We start from the raw sequence: 19,270 nt of genomic DNA, 5'->3' as shown, positions 1-19,270 counted from the left end.
TCCTTTGAGGAGTGCTTTACAGCGTACCACAGCGTGGTGATCCGACCGGATGTATGTATCCCGTCAGTTAGCACACAGTATTAAGATGCACAAGTGCTAAATCTAACCCAGAAGATCCCGGCTACGAGCCCCCACTTTGTAAGTGACTCCAATCAAGCAATCCCACTAAGTCGGTGCCTTGTCTGGGATGCCCAAGGGAAGCCCTTATTTATATATTTTTATGGCAAGTTATAATCTGGATGATGAACCCTTGTATAACACCCCTCTCTTAGAATCCCCCTGACCCCACTGAGCCAAGAAGTAGATTTGTTTTGCAAATTTAAAAGGTTTATTTGAAAAATTTAAATATATATATATATCACAATTTTATAATAAATTAATAATTGATATCACACTTATGAATATAATGTTGATCAACAATGGGTAATCTGATACTAGCACACCTCTTTACAATCAATGAGGTGTTGGTATAGGATGGATAAGGCAGCGAAAATACTTTTATGGTTTCAAGGGAAAAGCAATGAGGAATGAAATGCAGTACAGAAATAACTTGATATGATTTTAGCAAAAGATAATATAATCACTTTTTCTCTGGCAATTCACCCCCCGCCCCCTATGCAATGTAAGAAATGGAAGGAGGAGCACACAGTTCTCAGGAATGCAATCAAATACAATACGAAATTCAGTTCCCCCCCAGCAAGCTTAGAGGAAAACAGGTAGAAGTTTGAAACACAGGCGAATTACTTTAATGTGGTTTGCAAGGAAGTGAAAAGGTGCTAAAATTGCTTTTAATTCCCTCTAGAGGTTCAAGGTAGGCGATGGCTACTTTATATTAGTTCAGGCTCACTTTAGCAATGCTCTATGAGTAACTAGCAGGTTAAACGGATTTTAGCAAAGGAAAGCAAGGAGCTGCTGACTTTTTTACTGGAGAAGAAATCAGGCCAAATTGCAAATCGCGGTAAAATTCGCAAGTGCGTGAATCGTGATTACGGCAAAAGTATAAGGAGTAGCACGTCGGATTTAGGTTCGTTGGAAAGCCTAGAATCTCAGCTTTAAAATGAAAGTTAAACCACGTACCTTAAACCAAGGTACCTTATAACAAACATATTCGTTGGTTAAGACCTTTGTTGTGACCATTACCATGCTTTCGGAATAGATGTCCTTTCCAGTTCTGGACTATGTCAAACCTGAGAGTCTCCTTTAGTTTATCAACTAACATTGACCCTCTCTACTTTTCCTAATTGGGTTCTGCAACCCCTTGTATTTATATAGTTTGACTTTGTGTGTTTTCAGACTACTGATGACATCTACTATACAAATACCGTTTGACATCACGTCATCACATGCAGTTAGCTCCTCTTAAATACCTTGGCGGTCGCCCCTCGCTCCTACGCCTCCCTCGGCCTTTGCCTTCCCTTAGGTGCTGCTCTAGACATACCTATTTGAGCTATACCTTGAGTATAGTATTGTGACATGTTATCTTTCCATACAACTGCATGGACAATCTCTAGGCATTTTTTTACATGGCGCTGCCTTTCGCCTAAAAGGCTTCTTCCCATGCCCACGGTATGTTTCCAAGTGGTGTCATGCACGCGTGTGCGTGATGACGTCACAGGGTAAACACTCCCGGGCTGGTGGTCACTCACCTTTACCTCTCCCTATTACTCTCTCTTTCCCCATAATGGCATCATCCATTTCGGACACGGGCTAATGCCATTTATTTGCACATACTTACTTCGAGTCTTCACAGCAGCTCCAATAATGACGTATCACGCGCATGCGGGTGATGACGTCATGCTAACAAATAGTACATAATGGCGACGGCGTTGTAGAAGGAACAGGATTACCTGCCGGTCTCCTGCCTCCTGTCTGCAACACTGCACTACGTTAAGTAAGCTATATTACTTTTAGGTTCTGCTGAACCCGCTTTACTCCATCCACATTGCTTTCCTCACCCTGACTTTCTCACATGTTCCTTTTTCTTTGGACTTTCATTTTTAGTGTTCAAGACCTGCACTACTACAAGACCCTCTGCTTAGTTATCCACTCAAATTTCCTATTGATGGGTTCTCCCATTCAGATGACCAATTAAGCATGTAAGTGAATCTCTATGGTTGACTTTGCTTCAGGCTTCTAACTAGCTTTTGACTGATCAATGTATTGTTATGCTCTATTTTTTCAGACATAGGGTTTCCTGCATACATGAATGACTGGGTTTCCTGTCCCAGACCCCGGCCTGTTCTGATTTAGAACTTTTTACATAAAACACACAAGGTTAGATTTTTCTCTCTCCTTTCTTCTATTTTGCATACTTTTGGGTTATATTAGTTCCTATTCTCAATTGGTTTGGGATCCACATACCACTAATTAGGGAATTTATTTAATTAAACAATTAATATCTGCTTTCTTAAAAGATATATGAATAAGTATATGTTATTTGTTAGTTATTCATCTGTACTCAGTAAATCTCATACAATGTTAACGGTCTAGAGATTGAATTTCTGTACAAGATTGCAGGACCACTTTCTTTGTTGAGTCACAAAGACATTTGGTTAATGTTTTCATTTGGATTTATACATTACTCTAATTTAAATATTGTGCATATCTTTTCCTAGAATCATTGTTTTGCCCCTCATGAAGAGTGTCTGTTTCACTCGAAACGCGTTGGGCCTACCACAGCTCCACCACCAAGAATAAAAAATGAAGACTTGTTCTTGTGACCTTAAACGATTGAATGTTGTCTTGTATTAAGAATTTGTTGCTTTCACACTAACACGACTTGTATTAAGACTTTAATGCATAAAGTTACTTTACTATTCTTTCTATAAACGTTGGTCTGGTTATCCAGATATTAGAAAGTGTGCAGGGGACGTAAGTTCCTAAATTGGGAACTTATTTTTGTTTCGTTTTCTCCTTGAAGCCAGGTTCAATCTTAGGACATCTCCATCTGGGAGATCCCAGGCCTGGCAAGAGAAGTGTTACCCTTCCCCTTGCCCGAAGAGAATCAACAGATGCATGCATCCTTCCTTTTTTTTAATTCACTGACATGCAGATAGGCAAGTGCCTGAAATCCATATAGCCTCCAACAGCTGATCTGAGCTAACATGGATGATTCTGGTACTCCACAAAGAAGGTATGTCTTCAATATGTATGCCAACATAGGTATGGGGTATATTTCCAGATTATTCTGCCACTAGGTTGGTAGTTTATCATAATTATCATGGTTCTGGGACAGAGGTGTAGACTTACATGCAACCTCTGCACTGCAGTGATTTGGCTGTCACAGCAGCTGTCAAACATGACCCCTCACTCATCTAACCCTTCGTTGTGCCCCTGGAAAGCAGGTGCTGCAGATCAGGATACTGTTGCATCAGAGCACAGGAGAACACAATTATATAGGTATGGAGTTTAAGGAAAAGGGGACCTGATTAGCAGACCACCCTGTCTCAGATGCATTACACACATCATTTTATTATTTATGAACATAAATAATCCCAGCTGGCCATCCATCACAGACTTTCCTTTAACAGGGAACATTTTCTGCAGCACACATTGTGCAATGCATGCTGGAGATGCCAATGCATGCTGAATTGCCTGCAGCATGATTTTTGGCCATGCACCTTGTAATGCTGGAAGGCAGGATGACCACTGTAGCCTCTTGGTTTCTATTGCCTGTCACCTTGTTTTCCCAAGGTCCTGGGATGCCCTGACTCTGTCCCTTCCCCTGACTGGCTGTTGGGTGGAAGAACCATATATGGTATTGTGGGGAAGTCCATGCAAGACTGGCTGGAGCCTTCCCAGTGACTGTATGTTTTGGTGTACACCCTTGGGGTGGGACCTGTGTGAATAAAGTGTGTGACCAATCTGCATTGTATGTGATGAGTGTCTGGTTTCTGTGTGTGTGACACAAAGAATGAGACAGCCCTGCCTGACACGAATGCAGTGTGGTGTGCTGAAAGACTGAGTGCTTGCCCCAATCCACATTCCTTGTTATGGGTGTCTGGGTGGGAGTGAATAGCCTGAATGCCTGTGAGCCTGATTGGCTGCCTGCCTGCATGAATGCCCTTATATCTGATTGGCTCACTGAGCTTGGCTTAGCAGAGTGAATGAGGGACAGATCTGTATATCTGGGGACCTCTCACTTCCCAATTTGGTCAGAAGCCAAAGTTGAAACTATAATCTGCTTATCCTTGAAGCCCAGCTGGAAGAAGAAGAATTGCTGCTGTTTTCCTTCAACCCAATCTAAAAGCTGGTGAGTCTGTCGATGATGGATCTAAGCGAGGACCTGGCTAGGAGACCACTCCCTGAGCTATGAGGGAACATCGTGCAGAAGCTGATCTTCATCGAGGCACCCTGTGCCGAAAGGCTGTCGACCGGAGAAGGGGTCCGCCGAGAATCTTGACGTAAAGCACCCGGACATCGGGGCCATCGAAGTCCATTGCCAACGATTGGGGTTCAGAGGATATCTGTAACCGCTGGAAGCTGGTCGAGTTGTGTTGCCCAGAAGCAGGGACAGCTTGATACCATGCTTCTCGACGACCAGAGCCACAACTCTCCACCCTGCCTAAGAAAATTGAACAAAGGGCGTCCTTGCCATTACTGTCGACCGATTTGTCCTGCCGTAGAAAGTCTAGGTTGTTGACGACCAAGGAGAGTCTGCCGGTGGGTTTCCCGCCACCTAAAGTCCACAAAGACGTTGACAAGAGAAGATCTGAAATCCAGCTATGGCCAAGTCCTGATCGCCAAAGCTATCCCGACGCCCAATGCTGGGCCTATATTCCTCACCAAGTCTTGTTTGTGACACCAAACTCTTTGCAACGAAGTGGGCCGCGTGCCTCATCCTCCCAGGACTTCCTCAAACGATCGTCGAAGAGCACCGCGAAAGTCGAAGCCGCAGTTTCAATGCAAGTGTTCACATGTATTCGAGGAATCTCGATGCCCTGTGGCCCCTTCTTTAAAGGAAGTCCACTGTCGAGGGATCCATCGACGAACCGTTGAAGAAACTCTTCTAACTCAGGTACATCAAGGTAGTTGAACATTTTAACCAGGAACCAAGACTATTTAAACATTAATGGACTGGGCTTGTTAATACTCTTTATTACAAGTTGCCCGGGTGGGTGGATCCTCACTCAGAATTGTGCCTTGTTAGAGGTGGAAAACATTCTTTCATTGTTTAACGTATCTTGCCTTCCTTCCCTTGATCTATGCTGGTACCCATTGGTGTATGATTTGTATGCCATTATAACTGCCAGCAGTTGATACATTTTAAAGAAGTCAACAGTGACGTGTGGTACCACATAGCGATTGTATATATTTTCCATATTAGAATTGCCAGAGCACAAAGTGTGTTATTAATTGATGTCTGTATCTCGAACCTTATTTTTGTATATAGAACTGTGTTAGCACATAACAACATAGTGTGTGGACATTCCTTTGCGGAGGCCTGGGGACTGCACTCTACTTAAGAATAAGCCTTGGTTGGTTGGTCGTCCATTCACTGCCGTAAAGGGAACCTTGGCTGGGGTGCTCTGTGCGTCTACTGTGCCATATAGAAGGAAGGAGTACAGATGCCCCCCTCCGACTCCAGTCTTTGCACAATTGACTCCACCAAGCTACACACAATAGCCACTAGACTAGGCCTGCTGGCTGGTGTATTGGGCACTAAACCCCATATTGGAAATTTGGGTGACTCTCCATGGCTTTTGGCCCTAGCCAGTGGAATCAATATATGGGACATGAGCTTCAGCCATGTTACAGAAACCCAAAGTAGCGATTGTCCCTTTAACAACATTTTTCCATGAATTTAAACAGTTTTATTATAACAACAGATGTTTCATGCTGTTTGTGTACTGTAAGTTAGTTATTAATATTCCTGTTTTACCATACATGAAAAAAAAAAAGTTTCTTGAAGCAACATATTTTTAGAAGTGTACATTAATTTGTGTCACTTTGAGCTACTCAAGCCGGGCATGCATTTTATGGATGAATTGCCTGGAGCAATTGGTTTGGCCATGCTCCAGGCCCCACCAAACCACCCACATTCACCATCACACTTGGCCTATGACCATGTCCATTGCCCACTATACCATGATGAGACTGTGGGCCACTGTCATTGGCTTGTGGTCATGGCCATTTATTTATGTATGTATTTCGTTTATAAAGCATGCATACAACCCAAAGGCATTGAGGTTCTGTTACAGATACAATTTATCACATTCAGGTTAACATATTTAAAGATATTGGGAAGTTACCCATAGTGTTACAGATACAACTTAACATATTCAGGTTAATAAGTTCAACATTTAAATAGTCGTAGTGGTGTATGACGGGAGCTGGAGAAGTGAGACCCATAAGTCAGTCTAGTCAAACAGCGTGTTTTAGTGCTTTTCTGAACCCCCAGTAGGATATTTCAGCTCTCAGAGGGGGAGGGGGTGGGGTGTTCCATTGTTTGACTGAGATATAAGGGAAGCTGGAGCCTCTGGCCTAACACGTCTGCCTTTAAGTAAAACTATGTTGTAGGTATAGGGTGTCCTGGTATGTCTGTTTGAGTGAGCTTTGGCTATTTTCTGGGAGAGGTAAGGGGGGATGTGTTAGCAAGGTAGCTGTGGCTGATGGACAAGGTGTTAAAGATGATGGGTTCTTGGAGAGGCAGCCAATGAGCATCTCTTCTGTATGCTGAGATAATGTTCTTTTTTAGGAATGTTCAGCGCCGTTCGAACTGCATTTTTATGTATAACTTGAAGTTTGTGCAGGTTTCTAGATGAGGGGCCTGCGAAGTGGACATTGCAGTAGTCAATCCTTGAGCCAATGACTGCTCAGTCTATTGTTAGGCAGCTGTCTTAGAAAGGAAGGGTCATGAGGCATTTAGTACTTTGGTAGCATAAGGTGCTGAGGAGGCAATGGTGTTAACCTGGTGTAACATGGAGAGGGTAGTGTCAAGATGAACCCTTAGGGTTTTTACCATTGCTGAGACAGGGACTGACATACTATCTATATGAAAGGCAGCATATTGGTAATTAAGAGTGTTTAGAACAGCTGGAGGTCCGACAATCAAGATTTCCATCTTGTCTCCATTTAGACACTGATGGTTTGCCGCCATCCACGCCTGAAGTGTGGAGTAGGTGTTGTTCAGTCTGTTGGAGTCTTTCGAATAGTAGCCTGTGTGTGGGAGTAGAATTTGGCTGTCATTAGCCTAGTCAGTGTAGGCAATGCTGATGGAATCAAGGATGTCGAATAAGGGCCTAGTGAACATACTGTATAAGGTCAGGGATATGCATGAACCTTGGGTCACCCCGCATGGATTCGGGGATGGTAAGGCATTGGAGTGCTCTGCAAATACCCTGACACTTTCTTCCAGAAATGAGGCAATCCAGGCGGTGGCTATAGGTGAGAAGTTGGCCGAGGTAGAATGTCGTGGACAGATCTAAGAGAGGAGAAGATCTGGCTTTGCTTTGTCTCTGATCTCATCCAGCTGTTTTTTTAGGTCCAGCAAGGCGAATTCCCTGCCATGGCCTGGGCGGAAGCTGGATTGCTGCATACCTAGGATGTGGTTTGCTTCAAGAAAAATGCTGGACTTGGAAATAGACTGCACAATCAAACATGTTTATCAGGAAGGGAACAGGTGTAATGGGCATGTAGTTGGGAATATATGGGTCTAAGGACGTTTTTTTTAGGAGCGGGAGTACCCAAGCTTCCTTGCGGCTGAAAGGCACTGTACCTGTGGAGAAGGAGGAGTTTATGAATGTAGTGATGATTGGCGTTAGGATTTCAGTGCAGTCTTTGATAATGGAGGCAGGACAGACATCACCCTTGCATCTCGAAGGTTTTAGGCTTTTAATGATAGCTAGGACCTCTATCTCTGAGATTTCTTTGAATTGAAACTAGGGGATCATAGGGTTAGGGCTGGCTGGGGCAGTAGTTAAGGCTGAGGTGGGGGGTGTAAATAACAATTGGCTTGATCGCTTTTATCCGGGTTTAAGTTTTATTAAGCATTGCCTTAGCGCTAATACGGAATGGTATTAGCACTAGGGAAATCTTTGCCGTGATGTAAACATGCCTAAAAATGAGTCTTTTTAGCACTATGGCAATTTTAGCTTTGATGCTTTTAATATGACAAACTGCACTTGTTGAGGTGCAATGGTTTTCGAATGTGTCCCAGTGTTTTTAAAAACAGGGCAAACGTTGCCCTATTGCTAATACCGTGCAAACTTTGCACTTGCACTGGTGCAAAGTTTCTGTAATCTGGCCCCTGGTTTATAAATAGGTTCATAGATATTGTATAATGTGTCTGGCAAGAAAGGAGGCAAAGGTATTTATGGGATTGTGATTAAATAAGCTCCCAACCTATGAAATATTTGGGGCTTGGGGAATAAAAATCCCATATAACCAGAGAATATGTCCAATTTGTAAAAAAAGACAACAATATGAAGACTTTGAGGCATTTATTTTTAGAATATCATGAATTAGAAGCCCTTACAAATTAAATGTTTGGGTGCTTTGTATAAAAGGTACATAGGCTAAAAGAAGAATGTCTTTAGAAAAGATTGATTCTTGGAAACCAGATTTCACTAACAATTGAGATTTTTACATTTTGGAACATTATTCATTGAAAACATTTTAATAAATAACTTTTGTATAAAGTTGATTATTTATAAGGAAATATTGAAACAGGTATGCATGAATTGTGCATATTGGAGGAAAAGGGTTTAAATGATTGTGAAGAAATGTATATGAACATGTATATGAATATTCCTTATCAAAATTTAATAAATAATCATGATTTAAAAAATGCTTTCGTTTTTATTCCTTTTCTGTATTCAAACACAGATTTCTGGGCTGTACTGCATGTTGAAATTGTTATGTTGAATAATTTGCAAATGTATATGTATATATTGCTAGTTTTGAGTTTGAATAATGTTGATGTATGCAAAAGATGTACATTTGTATATTTAGGAAATTCAAAATATTTTATTAAATTTAGAGTGGATAATGTTTTGAAAATGAAATTTCCGTTATTTGTATCGCTTCAATAGCCTTTCTGTATTAATTTGAGAGGACAGTAGCTATTCTCAAATAATACATTTATTGTTTGCACTGTATTGTTTTAATTGTGCTATCTCCTAATGTTGTTAAAAGCGCAACGAAGGTCGAATGAAGTCAAAAAATGATTAATTTGGTGATCTCACCCTGACCACCCAAGCCCAGATTGCAGAAAACACCATGATATGCAAAGAAGCAAGGTTCCTCACAATCAAGGAATCAGAATTGTTGAACACTTGCATCCCCATGACACCACTTTGTTACATCCCGTCTAAGGTACTAAAAGAACTGGCCAAACTGCCGGGCAGACCTGTTGTATCCTTGTGTGGCATATTCCTTGAACCAGTGAGGAAATTGAATTACTTCTTCATTAAACCATTGGCATCTGTCAACCATGCTTTTCTTGCAGAACCCACTGATGTCATCAAGAAAATTGAAGGGTTCCCCTTCAAATCCAACCACAATCTCCTGGTCACCCTGGATGTGGAATCTTTATATTCCAATATTCCCCAGGGTGAGGCAATACGGGTATCCAAAGATTATTTGAAGGAAAGAACATAGCCTCACCTTGTTCCGACTGATTTTATTTTGGAACTATTAGAAGTAGCTTTGAATCAAAACATCTTTGGTTTAAAAAGTCAATTTTTCATCCAAATCAAAGGCACTGCCTTGGGAGCCTCTTTTGCCCCTAATTTGGCCAATTTATTCATGGCCACATTTGAAGAGTTGTCCATTTTGATTCACAAGAATCCTTACTTTTCAGCGCTATGTCTATATAAGAGATACATAGATTACATTTTTATCATTTGGGACCTTAGAGAGGCCAACATTGAAACTTTCTTTGATTGGATTAACAGTCCTAATCCCAGCCTCAGATTTACCATATGCAAAAACAATGAATGCCTTCCCTTTCTAGATCTTGTAATTAAAGATCATTGGGGACTAGTCTTTACAGAAAGCCCACGGATCGAAAAACTATCATTCATCACCAAACTTACCATCCTAAGGCCCTAAGGGACAATGGCCCTCATTACGACCCTGGCGGATTTCGCGGTGCTAAATGCACCGCGAAGCACGGCGGAAAGCCGTCGATAGCGCCATGGGGGTTGGCGGATTTACCACCCCATGCCGACCTTGGCGGAGCGGTAAATCCCCAATCCCCATTTTACCCTTCCCCATTCCCATTCTCGCCCCATAGGGTATAATGGGAGTGGGGAAGGAGTTAATTACGCCGCCGTAAAGTACGGCGGCGTAATTAACAACGAGGTCCCTTAGCGCCATGGTTTTCTCCGCCCGGCAAAACCAGGCGGAGAAAACCTCCATGGCGCTAAGGGAACTCGTAGTACGGCGGACGGGTCCGCCGCGATTTGCGCTGGCGGAAACCCACTCCGCCAGGGTCCTAATGAGGGCCAATATACCTTATGGACAGTTTCTCAATGTGAGAAGAAACAGTACCCTAGTGTAGGAATTCAGAAGAGTAGTGGACATTGTATTTAATAGGTTCTTAAACAGGGGCTATCCCAGGCATGCTCTTACAAAATGCAGAAAAAGAGTGTGATTTTTGGACAGAGCTAATTTTTTGGGGGAAATAAAATGCCAGCAGAAAAGAAACATCTAGGACTGTATGTGTAACTACTTTCAGACCACAGAGTAATACCATGAAAAAGTTGATCCCCAAGAATAGGCATATTCTCCAACTCAATTGTCCAGATTTGTCCAGATTTGGAACCCCCTTTGTTTGCCTTTAAAAGAGGAAAACACCTCAAGCAGCATTTAGTGTCAGCGGACAGCTGTACAGAGAAATGTCCAACCAATTTGAGAGCACAAATGGGATTTCTACCTGTCAAGGGACACTACCCTTGTGGAAGTTGTATAATCTGTTCATTTACATTGAAAACACTCAATTTTGAAGTAAATCCCACAGATTGGCATTTAGCCTTCCACAACACATGTAAGAGCAAGAGCACCAATGTGGTGTATGCCATTCTGTGTCCATGTAACAAAGCATATGTAGGGACAACCACAAGACAAGTGAAAGGGAGGATCATTGAACATCGGTCTGAAATCAGGACTAAAACTATGGCCGCACCCCTCATGGAGTATTTTGTATCGATGGTTCATAGTGGCATTGACATTAAATGGTGGGAGATCGATAAAATTCAGGGAGTGAATACCAGTGAAATTGAATACAGATTAGCTAGAAAAGAACAATTCTGGCTCTACAAACTCAACACATCGCTTTGGATTGAACCAGCAACAAGAATGGCAGACTTTGGGCATATAAATTGACACCAAGTGCCAATGCTCTTTACCATTGTGCAAGGATTGACTATTGGTTCTATAGTGAAATTTTGTTCAGTAGCCTGACCCTACAGTGAGCCCACATGTTTTTGCTCTTTCCCCCGCCCACCTCAGCCACTTGACACTTCCAGGGAATGATTGGCACCATTCGACCCACCCACTGCCTGACCTGTATATAATTGCAATTGGATCGGTGATGCAGGGGCCCTCACTGTGATTCGTGCATCTACGTTAGTTCCCTCACCACATATTGTTTTCGCCTGTATGGCGATTGGCCCTTGAAAGCATCCTAGCCCTTTTTGGCCGCGAGAGAGCTGTAGACGCTGTTGAGTTGTCTCTGCAGCGAGGGTCCAGTAGCGTCTCTCATGTACATTGATCATGCGGTTCTCAGGTTGCCGGAGTGGTGGTCACATTGCCCCTGTGGCTGTCTGTTTTTTCTACTTAGAGCACGGCTCTAGTGTATGTTTCTTTGTGTCTTCATTTTTCTATTTGAGGTGCCCAATGCATGATAGATTGACATGTTAATATGCAGGATTGTTGACAGGACACTAGTAATCCTCTACATTTAGGGATTCTCCCTCATGCGTTTGCCTCTTTTGTGTTTCCCTTTCTTTTATGTTACAAAGCTTTGTTGTGCCTGGGTCGACCCTTCACAGATGGGACAATTTTCCCTTGCAACCCGTGAGTAATTGTTTGACCTTTTAGACATAAAGCAAGGCTCAGTATTGATAATGGGCCAGAGCATTAACTTGTGGGGGTTCTTTTCTGGTCTTTTCTGGTCTATCTATCCATCGTTTGCTGCTGGTGATCAGGCCATGACACCAACAGTAAACTGTGCACACTCTTCACTATTTTGAAGAAATTGTGCCCTTCGGGTGACTCTATTCTTATTATGTTGACACATCAGTTGTTTCTCATGTGATTTCTGACACTATGGGCCCAATTCACAAGTTGGTGTCAAGTACCGAAAAGGTCAGTAAAGGCGTAAACAACCTTTTGCTCCATTGGCAAAGCTGCGTATTGCTGACCTGCAGTACTCGCCGCTATCAGTATCAGGACCTCCATACAGCTCTTCCAATGCACCTGACCCCTGCATACCCGGATTGAACTGCTATTCTACTATTGGGACACACACAGTTCTACCAGAGCACCTTAGCTCAAGCACGTCTCCCTATGGTATTTAGTAAAGGGAGCCATACATGCCTCCCTCTACCAGTGTACCTCAATGCCAATCAGCTTTACCCCTACTGTTCCAACATTTGGTCCATCACACAGTGGCCAACACACTTCAATCCTGTACAACAAGTTCCCATTCCAATACTGGGACCCATACTTAGCTCTGCCAATCCTCAATCCCAGTCTGTTGCACCACTTACACTCCAGTACTGGGATGCAGCATGAATATGGGAATTCCCAAGGGCACAGTGAACCTACAGGCATGCCAACCTTTCGTGGCACATATAATTGGGTTGCAGGCCCCATTCTGATATGATACTGTCGTGGAATGCAGCTGTTTATTGTACTTATCCTTGTTTTGTGCTTACATTTTTAATGTTTTCTGTGCAGGTGCTACATGAACACTGACTGCTGGTGTACATACACCAATGGTGTGTGCAGCTTCAACCAACAGCAGTGGGCCTTGCAGTTGCAGGACTCATGTCAACTGCTGTTGTAGCATATGTTTTAGATCATCGTAAGCATGCCAATGCTGCCAGTGCCCTGTGCAAGCAACAGCGGAGAATGTGCTGGCTGAGTGCCACCTCCCAGACAAAGAAGAAGGCGACCAAATACACAGAGTGCATATATTGCACCAGGGTTCAACGTGTCAGCCGAACACATGATTCAGCTGTACTGGCTGGATGCTGATGCAATTTTGTATTGGTGGAGCTAATAAAATTGGACTTGGAAGGAAGCACCAACAAGAGTACAGCAATTCCACCTTTTGTGAAAGTACTGGCTTTGCTCCACTTTTGTGCAAGTGGATTGTATCAGGGCACTGTTGCAATGGCAGCAGGGATGTTGCATGCAAGTTTCTGCAAAATGTTGCAATTGGTACTGGCTGCATTGTTGCAGCACATCAGCAAGTTCATTACTTTCCCCCTCACAGCAGTGGAGGTTGCTGCTGTAAAATGTGTTTTTTGTGCACTAGCTGGCTTCCCGAACGTTGTAGGGGCAATAGATTGCATTAATGTGTGCATAGTACCACCCCGTGAAAGGGAGCAAATATTTAGAAACAGTAAAATGCACTACTCAGTCATTGCTATGCAAATTTCCCTGGATCTGCACATGATGCATTCAATCTGCATAGTAGCAACTTACTGGTGGTAATGCGTGGCTTGTCGGCTGACAGAAATTGGCTGCTTGGGGATGAAGCATACCCCTTGAAACTGTGGATACTGAAACTAATCTTGAATGCAAACACTGCAGCAGAACAAAAGTACAATACAGCACATATAAGGACAAGAAACACAATAGATCAGACGTTTGGGCCCCTGAAAAGTAATTTCAGATGTTTGCATGGGTCTGGAGGGGAGCTCATGTGTGCTCTGGACAAAGTTTGCAAACTTGTAGTGCTGTGTTGCATGCTGCACAACTTGGCCATTGAATGCCGACTGCCGGACCCAGTGGATGCAATATCAGAGGAGGAAGTCATCCACAATGAGTATGAAGACAATGGCTGTAAAGTTCATAGTGATGTCATTGCCAATTTCTTCATGTGACACAGCTGGCCGGTGCCCAATGCAAAGCTACAACATAAATATGGTTATATACATGTATTGTATGATTGTGCGACAAGTGCAATAATTGGACACACACGTTATCGCCATGAAATTTTAAAGTGTATTCACAACTGTTAACAAATGAAAGTTTGTTCAATAAAAGTGTAAAAATGCACATTGATGTCCTAAATTGCTTTAAGTAAAATGGACATTTTTCTTGATGAACCAACAGGAAATGGGCCTTTTACTTACAACTCTGCAATTTTTCATGAATGTGGAATGGTGATACGTCACCATGTTCTATGAGCAAGCCTGGCCATAAGTAACCTCTTCTCCACTGCTTAAACTACGGTCAACATGACCGAAACTAACAATACAACATTTGTTAATTTAAATAAATAACTAACCATTGCAAAAACATTTCTCAATATGTTCTCTGTTACTGCTCTTTTTTAGCATGCTTACGTCTACACTCTCTCTGTGGCCGACTTGGCCGTGCAACCTCATGCGCCTCATTGCTGGTAGAAATGCTAGGGGAACTGAACGATTACGCTGTTGTGTTCGCGTCTGGCATAACTGGCACAGCCATGCTGGCCGACAACAGGGAGTACTCCTTTTCCTGCACTCTCAATAGATCGCTCAGTTTTTTCAAGCACAATGTATTGCCCTTAACTCTGGCACTGCACATTTACACTGCCTGTGTCAACGCATTCATAATTTCAGAGTTTTGCTTCTGCATTTCAATGTACATTTCCACACATTTGCCCACCACTAGTGCCACACTTTCAATTGATGAACACAGGGTGCTTATGTTTCTTTGAATGTCATTGAAGACATCAGTTACACATGCCATATCTGCATGTGCAACTGCACTCGCGTTCTTAAGGGTACACACCTGAGTCTTCAAGTAAGATTGCATTTGCAGGATTGCCGCAGTCTGTTTGTGGCAGCAAGGAGACGACAATCATCATCCGTCGCCAGTCCTGCCATTCCACTTGGCTCCTCAACCGTCAGCGCAGGCTGGGTGAGCACAGTGTCTTCCACAACTCTGTGGCTACATCCTCCACTACATTGGGCATGTTCACTGCAATACTGTCATCCTCGAAGTACTGTTACAGTGTAATTTATGTATCCCCTTGATGCTCATCTGATGTTGCCAGATTTTCTTCTCCCTCCTGTAGGTCATGCAAAGACTCTGCTGCGGCTTCAACACTCCCTGACAATGAAGTTCCTCCACACAAAAAGACAGTATGACAAAACCATATTTACACAGACCCATAGCAGCATGGTCAATCTTCAGGAACACAAATACTCTCCTTGTACACCACTGTGATTGGCCTAACACAACTCTCTTGCTCTCCTTCTTTCTCGTCCTGAAACTACTGTGCTCTCTGACTGGTTCTCTTGGCCTGCATTACATTGGAGAGTGCGTTCACTCACTCTACCCCCTCCCTCTTCTCACTGTGGCACGTTCTTGCAGTACGACATATGCCTGTGGCCTAGCATGGCAGTTACTGTACTTTGATGTTTCAATGGCACATGCAAACCCACGCTACCTTTCCTAACTTGATGACCTGCGAAGCACTCACTTGCACAGAACTGCTTCAAAAGTAAACAATAACAATCACAATTACCTGATATCCTGGAAAGGGCATGCTGCTCAAAGGAACACAAACACACACCCACTACACATGTACAGGTGGCACAAGAATTTGAACTTACCGGTGGTCAATGACCGCAAGCACCTTTCATTCTATGGGTGAATAATTTGGGTCAAAGGGCGATCCTCCACCAGTGCCCCTGCTGTACTCTTCACTCTCAAGATACTTCTCACGAACCCTGGGCCTCACATCATACCACCATTTTTTCATTTCTTCAACTGTATGCAAAGTATTGGGCACAGCATTCATTTTGTCTATTTTTCTATGAAAGAGGTGTCCTGGTGTCATTGTCCAAATAATACTCTTTCATTGGCTAATACTTCATCCACTAGTACCCCCAGGGCTGCATCAGTGCGTTTTGCCTTCCATTTACGCCCACCTATGGGCACTTCCACATCTTGTGAAGCCATCACAACACGGCCCTCTTTCACAGCTTCACAGTACAACGACACCTTAGTTTAGGTCACCTTCAAATACCTTACCTTAAACACATATTGAAAGTTGCTTTATACCCTCCTTAACACCTTTATTTCATGAACACATTGTTGTGCCCTACACTTCTACTACAGCAGTGAAAAGAAAATGCTGGTCCGGATGTATCTGCCTTTCAACTATGAAAGCATCTGCCACCTTCAACGGCTTGTCCCGTGCATTCTCCTGTGCTTGGTGCCACACTTAGCACTCGAGAAGCACATGGTTTTCCACGTGCTTCCTCTACGTATGCCCCCGTGTTGATGGCAGCACTTTCGTCAAATTACGAATATGTTGTTATTTAACGAAAGTGTCCATCTACACCCCTGTTCTCGGCAGCAGTTTTGTAAAATAACAAATACGTCGTTATTTTACAAAAGAGCTGCCAAGATTTCTGCATAAACAGGCGCATGCCCACGGTCCACTGTCGTGACTACGAGGATGCCCAGGCCCACTTGAGAATAGTGGTGTAGCCTGGGCAACCTGATTTGGCACAATGATTCGTGCTCTTTAGCACGCTCACTGCACCAATTTAAGAATCGGGCCCCATGTCTTTCGGAATATGTTTTAGAAACAGAAATCCAGTCCTGATGAAAAGTAGCCCACATTATGTTGTAGATGAAACTAGGAAGAAAGGGAAGTTGTACATCCTGTTCCTTAGAGCTCAAGACATTGTTTGTTTGAAGACAATCATCGTCATTTAGATTGTCTTGCCTAGTAGACTTTTGTTATCTTGCCTTTTTTCCAAAAGATGTCCTCACGATGCTAAATAATGGTTGACAACAATGTTATATTGCCTTACTTGATGTTGAATGCATTTCATAAAATCAGATTATGATTCCATATGGCCATTTTCTCTTGAACCCGATTAAACAGGAGGGGAAGCTGCCTTTCTAGTCTTTGCCTTTATTTTTTGCTCCCTATCCTTTGCACACTCTACATATTCTTGCACATTGCTCTTTAATTTCAGATTGCAGTGTTGATGCATTGGTATATGTATTTCATTTGTGTTTTTTAACCTTTTTGTGCAAAAGCCAGCAATATGCTGCCATATTTAAATCATTAAAAATTATACAAATCAATCTTCTTAATTCGACCTTCCTTCCCCCCCCCCCTTTGGTAGCTACACTGAAATACATTTTGCCCAGGGAATGAGGGTTTATGGGGATGCCTACTGTGTGTGTTTGTGGTTAAAAGTGCAACTGCCATATATGGTAGCACATTTAATTTCTTTCACTCAGAACTGTGTTCCGTTAGTTCAAGCATATGTGCAATAACGTACCCCATCGCATAGGTTATAAGGATATTGCAAATAAATCACTGAGGAATTTCATGACCAAATAGATCTTTTTTATGTACTGTAAGGGACATTTTATCCCTTGCAATACACAGCCATAAACACCCTTTAACACCTGACATCTTGCTTGCTGCAATGTAAGTGATCTTCCATTTGTTGATACACATAATGAATGTGGAATCTGGATTATTTTTTAAAGCTAACTTGCAGCTTTTATTGTGTTGCAGAAAAATAGTGTAAGCAGTTTAATAAATAACATCTAAAACATTTTGCATTTTGTACTTTAAAATAATTAATAACATGTAGATTCCCCCTCTGGTGTGTTATACTCCATGCACAAAATCAGCATCAAAACATAAACAGTTCCTTGTCAGTCAATGGCTGTAAAGTGTCACAGAAAGCTATTTTAAAAGAAAGGAATTAAAAAAAATAAAAACGTTGTCACAAGTTTAATTGAATGCTGCAGTTCCAGCTGGAATTCTGTTGTGTTTTGTCTCAAGTAGCAGCCACTGTGACATCCAATTGAAATTTAATAACTGGTTACAGACCATTAGTAATGACATTTTCTTATTACAGGTTAGTAGTAACGTCACAACTGTATTGAAAGGTGTATAGGCTTTTATGTGTGTATTGAAGGTTGCCATGTATTATATGCAAATAATGAATGCAGAGGTTTTAAATGTACTAGCAGATATTATTTCCTAAATTATTTTTATTTGAGGTTTAAAGAGAGTCTTGTATTAAAATCAGTTTATAGTTTCAGAGAGATCAATTTGCATACAGTGAAATTTACACGTATTTACTATCTGCTGTATTGTTTTGACATACTTAATACTTATTCAGACTGATTTAGTAAACATACGTGCAGGATTTAATCTTAGATGTGATGGCTGTAGAACCTGGAAGAGTAAAGTTGTACATGTTTGGAAAGGCAGCTTGTGATAGAGCAGGCTCTGATTCACAGCAGAAACACACTCTGAGGTTTCAGATCTACCTCTGAACTATTGAACTGAAATAACAAGGTTAGATTTAAGGTTTGTGGCACTGACACCTCTGTAGCTGCATGAGTGCAGTCAATAACAGAGAAATGGAGATATGTTAGTAGAAAGAGAAGAAGGGATCCTTTTTACACTTTGCTTGATGTCTGCAGACATATGTGGTTGTTAGTGGACAGATTGCACATGCCATTCAGGCATTCTGCCATACATTTTTCTCACCCTACAGTTAAAGAGCACTGTTAATGATTGCTGACACGTGCCTCCATTTTCCAAAATCAGCAGTACTAATCAGGTGTTCTGTTTGTGGAGAGGGAGTTGAATTTCATTCTGTGAATTGATAAAAGCTTGGTGCTGTGGTTTCATTGGTTGGACATATATGGACAGCAGCTTTGGACCTCACATGAATTTGGTTTTGATCATTTGTTGGTGTTGTGGTATGTACTTTGTGGAATGAAGATGACTCAGTGTCACCAATGTGAATTCAAAGACCCACAGATGATGATTATTTATAGTGAAAGTTATCCTTTAGGAAAGGTTACCTGGAATATCTTTGGAAATTCCCTTGAAAATACATTTGGAGCTCTGATAGCTCTTTTTATACAAACAACATTCCTCTTTTCCAAAATGACTCAAAGACAAGTATGGAAAAGATCGAAATAATTGTATCCACATATTGAAAATGCCAGGCATAGTGTGAATAAACCTGTGAATACACCAGTTTCTGAATTTCTTCACTAGAGTATGGTGTCTTTTGAAAAAATGTAAGCCACTAGGCAAGAAGAT

The sequence above is a fragment of the Ambystoma mexicanum genome, chromosome 4p (genome assembly GCF_040938575.1).
Source record: "Ambystoma mexicanum isolate Mex_15411 chromosome 4p, UKY_AmexF1_1, whole genome shotgun sequence".
NCBI lineage: Eukaryota > Metazoa > Chordata > Amphibia > Caudata > Ambystomatidae > Ambystoma > Ambystoma mexicanum.
Note: the sequence above shows the minus strand (reverse complement) of the source record.